The sequence below is a fragment of the Lycium barbarum genome, chromosome 9, assembly GCF_019175385.1.
Source record: "Lycium barbarum isolate Lr01 chromosome 9, ASM1917538v2, whole genome shotgun sequence".
Lineage (NCBI taxonomy): Eukaryota > Viridiplantae > Streptophyta > Magnoliopsida > Solanales > Solanaceae > Lycium > Lycium barbarum.
The window spans coordinates 102221187-102235866 of NC_083345.1; positions in this window are offsets into that span (position 1 = coordinate 102221187).

A 14680-nucleotide genomic window follows, 5' to 3' on the forward strand; every position below is an offset into this window, starting at 1 on the left:
TTCAGAAAGTTCATATTCTTATTGCCACTACTTAGCATACACCGGTTAAATGGTTCATTTTTTTGAACTTCAGATGAGTTAGGTTCTTTCGCAAAGAAGTCAGGCGAAAAGCGGGACTACTTTTGCATCGGCTCTCTCTCGTTAGGTAATTACCGAGGCAAAAGCTGCTCTCTCGGATTGTCATTTTCTATCAGGAACGCTATGTCATTTTCAATCCCGACGTATTTTGGATGCTTGAAGGCCCCGCTGACACGAAGTGATTTAGAAAGATCTTCCCAACATAAAAAAAAGTACCAAGACCGGAGAATAAAAAAGATAGGTCTTAATCTTCTCGAAAGCACTCTGCATAGTCAGTCTAGGGCATCGTTATGTCTAGTGTGTGATCACAGCCGGTACCGCATTTCTTTTTTCTGGGGGGGGCCCTGTGTAAGGGCGGACGGGAATGCCTACCCCTCTAAATCAATCTTCCTCCACTCGAATCAGAATTATATCACTCTTTCTACTAGAATATTCGAACCTCGACATGTGACACACTCATTCTTTTTTTAGCTAAAGACTCGCTGTTCGCACCTTCAGTTGCACTAGTGGATTGAATAACCTGGATTTCAGCTCCTCTTCTGTGATAGCTATTTCCTCATCTGGGAAGCAATCCTTAAACTTATGTTCTTCCTTGGTGCAAGGTGTTCTGCTATCGCCCTTCCTTTTTGGTTACATACGTGATGTCGAATTCAGACAGAAGCAGTAACCATCTTGCGGCCCTTCCCGTTACGTTAAGGCGGGTTTCTCGAACAAATACTTTTTTTTATAGGTCCATGGAAGATATTAAATGTACTGGGTATGACAATATGTAATGCCTTAATTTTCGCCTTACCCAAACCAAAGCCAAGCAGGGTTTCTCCAAATTGGTATACCTGGTCTTGTAGTCAGTCATTTTCTTAGCCTCTTAAGATTCACTATCTCTATGATTTGATCCTTCGCGGCCCCATACTTCTTTGATCTCCCTTTCTCCTGACGTAAGAAAGTGATACAGGCTTGGCCAGCCTTTTTTCGGCATCCCTTCTCAGACTTCTTATTCCTTGCCTTAGTAATGTGCAATCAACTACTTGGCACCTTCCCTTATTCTCCTTTCTTTCCTTTTAGATCTGAGGTAGTACTAATTAATGCTTGAATTTCTCCTATTAAAAATAGGGTTACTCTTGGGTGCGAAAGAAGGATATTCCGAGCCTGGGCACTTATGAAGAGGATTTGACTATAGTATCAAATCCACATATCAATCTTCTACGCAAGTTGGCACTTTCAATAGAAAAGAATAGCCAAACCAACCCAGCTGGCTGGTCAATCTCAGAGATCTTATCGGCCGGCAAACTGGAGACAGACGACCACTGTCCCGGCCTTACCAGCACCGGAGGTTTACTAATCAATGAACCCATGAAACCAACTTTATTTTATGAGAAAATAAACCAAGACCAGCAAATACTCGAACGTGAGAGCAAGGGATCACCCAACGAATGGACGAGCTCAAATGTGGGGTGGGAGGCAAGAACCATGCTTTCAGAGACCTAACCCAACCCAGTCATCTCAAAACCCTAATATCACCCTCTAAAGAGAAAGGACTTTCTCTATATCTATATCTATGCAACTAGTTCTTTCACTTGCTTCCAAATTTCAATGTCTGTTTGTAACACCCGGTACCTTTAACGAAAGTTTTGACCACGATCCTAGACTTAGAAAATCAGATAAAGAATGTGGGAATTGAAATTTTTCCGTTCAGTTGTGATATGGTGGTTTACGCCCATGAACAGTGGTCGTATTTCAGTTTACTGGCCGTAAACCAAGCCGTGAACTGAAACCCAGAATTTCTGAACATTCTGGAATTTGACATTTTTGAGGTCATAAGGTTAAATACGGACCGTATTTCACTTTACGGCCTGTATTTCAAACCGTATTTGAAATTTGGGAAAACCTCCTTGATGAAAGTTGTAGCTCTTTGATATACCTTTCCAACGGTATCTTACGGGGGTCAAACGGACATCTGTGCAAAGAGTTATGGCCATTTTACTGAAGAGACACAGTGCAGTCCGTGTGCAAAATACGACCCGTAAACTGAAAATACGGCCAGCACAGTGCTGGACGTAAACTGTATTTTCCAGAACATTATATATTCGTCCATATCAGTTCAAGTCATTATTTTTCATTCCCTCAAACCCTAGAACAACCTCCTACTCGCCTCCAACATCAAGAACACCAAGGTAAGTCCATTCTAATTATTCCAACTCCATTCTAACATATATCCTTGTAATCTAAACAAGAAATCATCATTCCTAATCTAGGGTTTTCAAGAAAACCCATCTCAAGATTCAAGAATCAAGATTTAGGAAATCTTCTCCAAAATTCAAGTCTTTAATTCATGTTTTGGAGCAATTAAGGTATGTCTCCCTTTTAAAATCACTATTTGAAACTATTGTTGGAAGTATAAATTTTATTCAAGATTTCCTTAATGAATGAAAGGAAAAGCAATCTTTTTATGTTTCTTGAACTCTAATTCATGTCTAAATGGTGTTTAATGTGTGTGAGGGGACAAAATCACATTAAACCTAGATTGTAACAAACCCTATATATGTATAAGATATTATGAATGTTTTTCTCTATGAGAGATGCTTGATAATGACGGTAAAGAGTTGGTGATGACAATCTCATTGACGAATTGGGACATGAAAATCTTTTGTAAAGAGGTTATACGTTTCAAAACATTGATTGAAATGACTTATTCTTTCGATATGGCATAATGAACTTTAATGTTATTGATGGTGTGACTACTTTGAGACAAATTGTGAATCGGCTTCTATGCCATGAACTTTGTTATTGTGTTTGCCTTGCTATTCGGGAGGAAGAGTAGCCACTATGGATCCTAGTGTATTAATTGCCTTGCCATTCGGGAGGAAGAATGGCCACTTTCGGGTTCGCTACCTGGGGTGTATTAATGGCCTTGCTATTCGGGAGGAAGAGTAGCCACCGTGAATCCATATTTCTGTGTATTGCGCAGTGTTTAGGGAACCTCTACGGTTATCCCTTCGATGTGATTGGTTCTTGGGTCTGTATTGGCATGTGAGATATTTTATATCAATTGGTTAAAAAGGCATATTTGAGATTGTATCTTGACAAGAGGCTTTATAAATGGGTTTTGATGTTCATTATTGAGATATATAAACTGGATAACTGTTCTTATATCGCTCTTACCTGACTGGTAAGACTAATTTTCTTATGTATTACGTATTCTATTTTCATAGTACTTGTTGTCCCCGAGGCACTCACTGTGTACGAAGTACTCAGGCATACCATTGTTGTTTTTGATGGTATGTTAGGTAACGGAGAAGAGCAGGCTCGTGATACTCTCGACGCTTAGGAGGACTTGCTGCTGTTGTTGATTTGGTGAGCCCACATCCTTGTTGGTGGGACACTTCCTGTTTCGCTTATTATTCTAGATTTCCGGGCTGCGTCCCGATGAGTCAAACTATTACCTCTTTATCCTAGAAGCTCCATAGTATACATTCTTGTGGGTAGTTGTGGAGTTTTGTTAACTCTTGGGCGTTGTCACGTTTTGATTAACTTTTATGATAATAAGGACTTCCGCTGAATTAGATCATGTATTCATGATTTATTACATTTAATTTATAAATTGCTGGAGGCGAATGTTGAACCTGGCGGGTTCAAGTATTATTATTATTATTATTATTATTATTGTGTTGTTTAGGTTCTTCCGATGTTGTTCATGACGTCGGATGCCGGTCACGTCTAGGGTGGGTTTTGGGGCGTGACAAGCTTGGTATCAGAGCCTAGGTTTAAATACGTCCTAGGATTTTTGTTGGTGTTTGTGGAGCTGTGTCTAGTGGAGTTTTCCTTGTGCAGCCTGATCACCTGCATGATTGAGAAACTCCCAGGACATTTATAGGTGTTTCCTATTCTTCTTGATTCTAGATTGTGCTGTAGAGCTTAAAGTCCTTTTTAGGATCGTTCTAATTCGCCCGTTAATTCGTGCCTTGCAGAAATGACGTTGACGCGATCTAAAAATGGTAAACGAGGACGTCCCGCGAAAGTTAAGCGGAATCTGGGGGGCGCGAATGCTGGTAATGGAAATGATGCTAGAAATCAAGCACCACCTACAGCACCGCCTGCTGTCCCTGTTGCGGGTGTACCCGATCTTGGTAGTATGCAAACGACTATTCAAATGTTGACTGTATTGGTTGTTGCTCAGCAACAACGTGGAGGTGTGGGACCTCATGTTGGAGGCAGATTTAAGCAGTTCCTAGACTTAAAGCCACCAGAGTTCTTTGGGTCACGAGAGTTGGACGACCCCCAACACTTCTTAGATGAGACCTTTAAGGCATTGAGGGCAATGGATGCCCAGGATTCAGAAGCTGTGAGGCTTGCTTCGTATCAATTGAAGGATGTTGCTCACGTATGGTTTGAGATGTGGGAATCTGAGAGAGGTGACACTGCTTTATCTCCGACGTGGGCTGAATTTAAGGAGGCGTTCATGGAAAGGTTCTTGTCTGATGAGGAAAGAATTGCTATGGCTACGAAATTTGAAAAGCTGGAGCAGGGTAACAAGTCAGTTCGCGAGTATAGTTTGGAGTTCACACGTCTGTCAAAGTATGCTTTATACATGCTTCCGACTGAAAAGCATAAGTTGACTCGTTTTGTGAAAGGCTTGGTACCACGTATCAAGTCTGCATGTGCTGCTGTTGCTATGTCTCCTACTTGCACTTTCTCATCTCTGGTTGGGTTTGCTGAACAACAAGAAAGTTGGAAAAATGTAGAGAGGGTGGATCGAGATCAGCACAAGAAGGCCCGATCAGTGGGTGGTTTTAGTGCTAATAATTATAAGGGAGGGCAGAGTAAAGGGTATTCTGCACCTGCTCATTCTGGCACTTATTCCCATGCTAGTGTGCCTTCTGGTAGACAAGGACAGAAAAATAATAACAATACTGGTAGGTTATTGCAGGGAAGTAGTCGTCCGCCAGTGTGGGAGAGTCGTATCTGTCATCACTGTGGTATTCCGGGGCATATTAAGAGGGACTGCAGAAAGTGGCTACGTGAGATGGCTGCTATGAATAATCAAAAGAATGATTCGCCTGTTTCTGCATCTGCTAAAAATCCGTCCACTGGTAATGCTACCAATAATTATCAGAATGCTCGTAATAATGGCAAGGGAAAGGAAGTTGCTAATACTTCTGGTGGAGGGACAGCTCGACTTTATGGGCTGACTCGTAGGGAGGCAGCTGAGTCTTCTGACGCAGTGGTTACAGGTATTCTTACCATCTGTACTCATGATGCTTACTCATTGATTGATCCAGGTTCAAATTTGTCGTATGTGACTCCTTATTTTGCTCTTGATATGGGTATGAAACTCGAATCTTTGTTGGAACCCTTTGCTGTTGATACGCCTACGGGTGTTCCTGTTATTGCTTCTGGAGTGTATAGAAATTGTATTGTTGTGATTAAAGTCCGTGAGTCCGTGGCTGATTTGTATGAACTTGAGATGGTGGATTTTGACGTAATTATGGGGATGGACTGGTTGTCTGCGTGTTATGCTAATGTGGATTGTCGCCATAAGTTAATTCGTTTTGCCTTTCCCGATGAGCCCATTATTGTGTGGGAGGGTGAAATTGCCAAGCCAAAGGGTAGATTTATTTCCTATCTTAAGGCTCATAAGATGATTACTAAGGGGTGTATTTACCATTTGGTTGTTGTTAATGATACAAAAGTCGTAGTACCCGAATTCACATCTGTTCCCATAGTGAGTGATTATCCAAAAGTATTTCCTGAAGACCTTCCTGGTATTCCTCCTGATAGAGTTATTGATTTTGGAATTGATGTTATTCTCGACACTCAACCTATTTCTATTCCACCTTATCGTATGGCTCCAGCGGAGCTAAGGGAATTAAAGGATCAATTGAAGGACTTGTTGGATAAGGGTTTTATCCGACCAAGTTCTTCACATTGGGGTGCTCCAGTCTTGTTTGTTAGGAAGAAGGATGGTTCCCTGAGAATGTGTGTTGACGACCGTTAGCTTAATAAAGTGACCATTAAGAATAAGTATCCTTTGCCTAGGATAGATGATTTGTTTGACCAACTTCAGGGTGCTAAATTTTTTTCGAAGATTGACCTGAGGTCTGGATATCATCAATTGAAGATAAAGGAGGAGGATATCCCAAAAACTGCTTTCCGTACTCGTTATGGGCACTTTGAGTTTCTAGTCATGTCCTTTGGGTTGACTAATGCGCCTGCCGCATTCATGGATTTAATGAACCGTGTGTTTAAGCCATATCTAGACCGCTTTATTATTGTGTTTATTGATGACATTTTGGTGTACTCTAAGAATCGCGAGGATCATGCCAATCATTTGAGGACAACTTTGACAACACTTGAGGAGAACTAGTTGTATGCAAAATTCTCTAAGTGTGAATTCTGGCTTGATTCTGTGACTTTCTTGGGCCATGTGGTGACCAGGGACAGCATTAAAGTAGACCCTCTGAAAATTGCAGCAGTGAAGGATTGGCCTTGACCCACTAGTGCGACTGAAATTCGTAGTTTCTTGGGTTTGGCAGGTTATTACCGAAAGTTTGTGGAAGGTTTTTCGTCAATAGCCTCTCCACTAACTAAATTGACACAGAAGACTGCTAAGTTTCAGTGGTCTGAATCTTGTGAAAGGAGTTTCCAAGAGCTTAAGGCAAGGTTGACTTAGGCTCCTATTTTGACGTTACCTTCGGGGTCTGGTGGATATGTGGTGTATTGTGATGCTTCTAGAATTGGTTTGGGATGTGTGTTGATGCAGAACAGTAAGGTGATTGCTTATGCTTCGCGTCAGTCGAAGAAGCATGAGAAGAACTATCCGACTCACGACTTGGAGTTGGCTGCTGTGGTATTTGCTTTGAAAATTTGGCGTCATTACCTGTATGGTGAGCATTGTGATGTTTTTACTGATCACAAGAGTCTACAATATATCTTCAAGCAGCGAGAGTTGAACCTCAGGCAGAGGAGGTGGTTGGAGTTGTTAAAAGACTACGACTTAAATATTTTGTATCATCCTGGCAAGGCTAACGTGGTTGCTGATGCTTTGAGTAGAAAATCCACGGGCACGTTGGCTTATTTGCATGCTCATGACATGCCCATGAGGAAAGAGATTCGAAGACTCGCCAGCCTTGGAGTTAGGCTTGATGAAACTGAAGATGGAGAATTAGTGGGAATCACTCCATCACGGTCTGATATTATAGAAAGGATTAAATTCACGCAATATGATGATGAACTTTTGGCAAAGTTGAGAGATGGAGTGGAAAGGGGTGAGTACACTTCATTTACTGTTGGGACTGGCGATAGTGTTCTGCGATTGCAAGGACGATTGTGTGTTCCCGATGTTGATGGTCTTCGACAAGAACTAATGATGGAAGCTCATAGTTCCAAGTATTCGGTTCATCCGGGATCAACCAAGATGTATAAAGATTTGAAACAACACTATTGGTGGAAGAGCATGAAGGTTGATATTTCTAACTTTGTGGCTAAGTGTTTGAACTGTCAACGGGTGAAAGCTGAACATCAAAGGCCTGGTGGCTTGGCTCAGAACATTGAGATTCCTCAATGGAAATGGGAGATGATAAATATGGACTTTGTTACAGGTTTACCTCGCACAAGGGCCAAGTATGATTCAATTTGGGTGATCGTAGATAGACTCACGAAGTCTGCCCATTTTCTTCCTGTAAAGACGTCATATGCCGCGGCAGAGTACACCAAGTTATATTTGAAGGAGATTGTTAGGTTGCATGGTGTTCCGACATCTATCATATCTGACAGAGGTACGCAATTTACTGCTCATTTCTGGCAGACGTTTCAAGAAGGTTTGGGGACTAGAGTGAAACTGAACACTGCCTTTCATCCTCAAACTGACGGGCAAGCAGAGAGAACTATTCAAACTTTGGAGGATATGTTACGTGCTTGTGCAATTGATTTTGGAGGAAGTTGGGATGAACACCTACCTTTGGTGGAATTCGCTTACAATAATAGCTATCAAGCTAGTATTCAATGGCTCCTTATGAGGCTCTCTACGGGAGGCGTTGTCGGTCTCCAATTGGTTGGTTCGAACCAACGGAAGTAGAGTTGTTGGGTCCTGATTCAATTCATGAGGCGATCGAAAAGGTAAATCTTATTGTGCAACGACTAAAGACTGCTCAGAGTAGACAAAAGTCTTATACAGACATAAGGCGTAGGGAGTTGGAATTTGCTGTTGGTGACAAGGTTTTGTTGAAAGTGTCACCTATGAAGGGGGTAATGCGTTTTGGCAGAAAGGGCAAGCTTAGTCCTTGCTACATTGGTCCTTATGAGATTACTAGAAGAGTTGGGAAGGTAGCTTATGAGTTGAGATTACCGGCTGAGATGTCCATGGTTCATCCGGTGTTTCACATTTCGATGTTGAGGTTGTATAAACTTGACCCCTCTCATGTGTTGAGCTATGAAGAGGTAGAGATTGACGAATCATTGTCTTATGAAGAAGAACCAGTTCAAATTTTGGATCGCCAAGTTAGGAGGTTCAGAACAAAGGATGTTGCGTCGGTCAAAGTGTTGTGGCGAAATCATAATACTGAGGACGCTACGTGGGAAGCGGAAGAGGACATGAAGAAGAGATATCCTCACTTGTTCCCTATTTCAGGTATGATTTAAGTTTTGATCTATTCGTTCTCAAGGTGATTGTGTGGTTAAAATTCATGTTTACTATCCTCAATCGAGGACGAATGATCTTAAGGGGGGGGGATAATGTAACACCCCGTACCTTTAACCAAAGTTTTGACCACGATCCTAGACTTAGAAAATCAGATAAAGAATGTGGGAATTGAAATTTTTCCGTTCAGTTGTGATATGGTGGTTTACGCCCATGAACAGTGGTCGTATTTCAGTTTACTGGCCGTAAACCAAGCCGTGAACTGAAACCAAGAATTTTTGAACATTCTGGAATTTGACATTTTTGAGGTCATAAGGTTAAATACGGACCGTATTTCACTTTACGGCCTGTATTTCAAACCGTATTTGAAATTTGGGAAAACCTCCTTGATGAAAGTTGTAGCTCTTTGATATACCTTTCCAACGGTATCTTACGGGGGTCAAACGGACATCTGTGCAAAGAGTTATGACCATTTTACTGAAGAGACACAGTGCAGTCCGTGTGCAAAATACGACCCGTAAAGTCAGTTTACGACCCGTAAACTGAAAATACGGCCAGCACAGTGCTGGACGTAAACTGTATTTTCCAGAACATTATATATTCGTCCATATCAGTTCAAGTCATTATTTTTCATTCCCTCAAACCCTAGAACAACCTCCTACTCGCCTCCAACATCAAGAACACCAAGGTAAGTCCATTCTAATTATTCCAACTCCATTCTAACATATATCCTTGTAATCTAAACAAGAAATCATCATTCCTAATCTAGGGTTTTCAAGAAAACCCATCTCAAGATTCAAGAATCAAGATTTAGGAAATCTTCTCCAAAATTCAAGTCTTTAATTCAAGTTTTGGAGCAATTAAGGTTTGTCTCCCTTTTAAAATCACTATTTGAAACTATTGTTGGAAGTATAAATTTTATTCAAGATTTCCTTAATGAATGAAAGGAAAAGTAATCTTTTTATGTTTCTTGAACTCTAATTCATGTCTAAATGGTGTTTAATGTGTGTGAGGGGACAAAACCACATTAAACCTAGATTGTAACAAACCCTATATATGTATAAGATATTATGAATGTTTTTCTCTATGAGAGATGCTTGATAATGATGGTAAAGAGTTGGTGATGACATTCTCATTGACGAATTGGGACATGGAAATCTTTTGTAAATAAGTTATACGTTTCAAAACTTTGATTGAAATGACTTATTCTTTCGATATGGCATAATGAACTTTAATGTTATTGATGGTGTGACTACTTTGAGACAAATTGTGAATCGGCTTCTATGCCATGGACTTTGTTATTGTGTTTGCCTTGCTATTCGGGAGGAAGAGTAGCCACTATGGATCCTAGTGTATTAATTGCCTTGCCATTCGGGAGGAAGAATGACCACTTTCGGGTTCGCTACCTGGGGTGTATTAATGGCCTTGCTATTCGGGAGGAAGAGTAGCCACCGTGAATCCATATTTCGGTGTATTGCGCAGTGTTTAGGGAACCTCTTCGGTTATCCCTTCGATGTGATTGGTTCTTGGGTCTGTATTGGCATGTGAGATATTTTATCTTAATTGGTTAAAAAGGCATATTTGAGATTGTATCTTGACAAGAGGCTTTATAAATGGGGTTTGATGTTCATTATTGAGATACATAAACTGAATAACTGTTCTTATATCGCTCTTACCTGACTGGCAAGACTAATTTCCTTATGCATTACGTATTCTATTTTCATAGTACTTGTTGTCCCCGAGGCACTCACTGAGTACGAAGTACTCAGGCATACCATTGTTGTTTTTGATGGTATGTTAGGTAACGGAGAAGAGCAGGCTCGTGATACTCTCGACGCTTAGGAGGACTTGCTGCTGTTGTTGATTTGGTGAGCCCACATCCTTGTTGGTGGGACACTTCCTGTTTCGCTTATTATTCTAGATTTCCGGGCTGCGTCCCGATGAGTTAAACTATTACCTCTTTATCCTAGAAGCTCCATAGTATACATTCTTGTGGGTAGTTGTGGAGTTTTTTTAACTCTTGGGCGTTGTCACGTTTTGATTAACTTTTATGATAATAAGGACTTCCGCTGGATTAGATCATGTATTCATGATTTATTACATTTAATTTATAAATTGCTGGAGGCGAATGTTGAACCTGGCGGGTTCAAGTATTATTATTATTATTGTGTTGTTTAGGTTCTTCCGATGTTTTTCATGACGTCGGATGCCGGTCACGTCTAGGGTGGGTTTTGGGGCGTGACACTGTTCTACAACGCTTAACTGGTGCAGGCTATCGCCTTCTCTCGCCTTCAGGTTTCTAAACACCATTCGTGGCATTCTTGCCTTGGCTGCAATCAAAACGACGAACTAACTTCAGGCTTTGATTCATTCTCCGCAAGAAAGGAACGAGTCGGTTCCCCTTTCCGTCTTTCGGTAGCATAAATAAAATAGATTCAAATTGACAAACCACCAAAAGAGTGAAGAGGTCGGAAATCAGGTTGTTTCTGATGATGAAAAGAGCTTTTATCTTATGTGAAATTTATGAGAACCCGAATATCCAGGAAAAAGCAGAATATTTGATGGAAGGATGGGGAATCCGTCTGGATTTGCATTAGTCGGTCGCCGGGTCATGCTAATTCCATACGAATCAGTACTGAGAAGCATGTGCCCACAGCTGACGCAACTCCGTACCGACACCTCACTACTACTTTCATTTTTCTTTCATTTGGAAGTTAATTAACAGCTAAGCGATTTCATCTGGAAGAATGGGTCCTATCCTATTGGCGAATGTCCTTGCTATTGTTGTTTCAAATATATATATATATATATATCCCATTCCTGCCTGTCCTGCGGCACATGCGGTACCGACTCTTGTTCTTGATGAAAAGAAATAGAAAGTGCAACATATCAAAGAGCGATGACACAAATTATTAGTGACCTCCTACATAACATATGCGAGCCTTACATGGACGATTTGGTAGTGACCCGATATTCAGTGCGTCGTAGATAGAAGCGGCGGCAATGCCGTGGAGTTCTTGCATCAGTTGTAATATGTTTTGTAGTTTTGGGGGAGGGGGGGGGGGGTGAAAATGTTCCACCTCGGAAAATTTTCCATTGGTACGTAACAGAATGAACTAGTGATGAATATGACTGCATGAGAAAGAAACGACGTTTGATGACCTTAGGCGAGATTTCGAAAGTATCCGATGTGAGACGAGGAAGTTGGCTAAGTTAAAGATGAGATACAAGGTGAGCAATGCATGTGCATGGACGGGGGTGATTAAAATGAGAAGTGTAAGAAATATGGGAAGTTGCAGAATTGCAACTGCCCAGTGGTCGTATTGCAAAATACAGACCGTAAATTGCTATACGGTTCGTAAACTGGCAGTCGTAAACTGCCATGCAAGGCTTCAACTTTCTACCAGCCGAGGAAATGGTTAAATACGACCTGGTGGACGGACCGTAAAGTGATTTACGGCCCGTAAACCATGGTCGTAAACCACCATGAAGGCAGCCCAACTTCTGGTTCTGGAAATGGTTAATTACGCCCATGGAGGACGAGCCGTATAGTGGAATACGGGCCGTAAACCACGATGGACGACCACTGTTCATCTCAGCACAGATTTCACAAGTCATTAAATAAAGGGACCAACACTTGTTTTATTTCATTATAACATTACACCACTTCTCTCTAAAACTTCTCTCTACATTTATTATATGAGTTTTCAAGGATTATAAGCCATCAATAACATTAAGACAAGTGAATCAAGGATAAGGGAATCATCAAGGATTATCCAAGTCAAGAAATCCAAATGGAGAAAAACTAGGGTTTTGCTCAAAGAGGAGTATTATCAACCAAAGCTTGTTCTTACAACTTCTAAGGTAAGATTCATGATTTTTACAAGATGTTTAAGGTATTGGAGAATTAAAATACATGAATTGTAGAAAATGTGGTCAACTAGGTCATGAAAGGTGAATAGTGACATTTTGAGGAATAGTTTGAATTGAATTATGATTGTTGTTGTGTTACGATATGAATGTATTATAAATGGTACTAAGATCATGAACTAGACACTTTAGACGAATGGACGAAGTTGGAGGTCATGACCATAAATATGGGAGAATTAGAAGCAAATTGAGAAATCTAGATAATGTGGATAATGTGAATGACTAATGGCCATTGTTATGGTATTAATGAAGGTATAGACGCTAGCATTGGAAGGAAACATGCAAGTGTAGAATAGTCCGACGAAAAGGTATGTGAGGCTAACCCTTCTTTCATAAGGCATGGTTCTTGGCCAAATTTCTAATTCCTCTATATGAGTATGTTGTATTCAAGTGATTGACACTCCGAGCTCATAAGCTCACGATCCTTAACACATACTACGATTGTACTACGCCCCTCATATGACGAGTAAGCCTAAGATGTGGATGTAGCAATAATGATGATGATAGTGATGACGATAATAATAATAATGATGCCAAAGGTGCCTACGGGCTATTATACTTATATGTGCCTATGAAGGGCTATAATGATACCCCGAGCTTATAACGCCGGGTAGGGTATATGTATATGATTATGTATAAAGTATGTATACGATTACATAACGCGCGCACACCTCTGCAGATGGTACGGATAACCCTGAAGCCTTGGTAGGGCCAGGTAGAAATAACATTGAGCCTTGGTTGGATAAGTACGTATGAAACACCGAACCTTATGGTCGGGCACGCTATGTATGTATATAAGTGTATGGCTATGTATATAATATGAATATGAATGTGAAAAGACTATGTATACGAATACGAATAAGGACATGTATGCGAATATGAGCACAAGTAGGGTACGAGTACTATTATGAAATACGCATGAGAAATGGAAAGTTCCTATGAAAGGCAGGTAAGTGCCATGATGATGATATTATTGTCTTCCCTCCTATGCCACTTCATATATTGTCTATGATGCTTCTATATTGATGTTAATCACGCTTTACATACTCAGTACATTCTTCGTACTAACGTCCTTTTGTTTGTGGACGCTGCGTCATGCCCGCAGGTGCACAGGGAGACAGACTTGATCCATAGCTGCCTATTTGGAAATTACATAGAGAGCCCCAATTCCTCGGAGCCATATCTTTTGGGTACTCATTCTTTTGTGTAAATAATTATGGGCATAGCGGGGTCCTGTCCCGCTAATGTGATATGTTATACTCTTAGAGGCTCGTAGATATGTGTGTGTGTGGGTAGATGTGTTTGGCCTTGTCGGCCTATGTTTTGTATATCATTTTGTCGGCCACGTGGGCCCATGTACATTGATGTGGCATAAATGCCTACGATGATATAAATGGGTTGTTGTCCAAATGGGACTAGTTGACGAATGAATGGAAATGCATGTATAATTATGTGGCTCACCTAGATGTAAGTATAAGAGTAAGCTAACAGGGTGCTCGGGTGGGTTAGCACCGGGTGCTCGTCGCGGCCTTAAGTCGGGTCGTGACAAAAGTGGTATCAGAGCAGTTCAGTCCTAAGATGTGTCTACGAGCCGTGTCTAGTAGAGTCTTGGTTATGGGTGTGTTGCGCGCCACACTTATAAACAAGAAGCTGCGGACATTTTAGGAATATATGACGTTCTTTCTTCATAAGAATCGTACGATAGAGATATGATGTAAGAAATTCGTGTTCCTAAATCGTGTGGGGGAGTCCCCCCTGTCGGCTAAAGGCGCAATGGTGTTGTGTATTTTAGAGATGCCTAAAAAGAAAAAGGCTACAGCAGCCCAAAAGGGCAAGACGGTGGCAGAAAAGCGGGCTGAAAGGGCACTGCCACCGGTAGTAGAGGAAGATGAGTCCCAGAGTGCGGCTCAATCTCAGTCCTCCCAAACAGTGCCTATTACCGAGGAGCACGTGGAAGCCTCAGCCCCAGATCCACCTCCTCCACCGAATGCTTCGGTCCAAGATGTGAGAGAGGCCATTAATTTGTTGACTCAGTTGGTT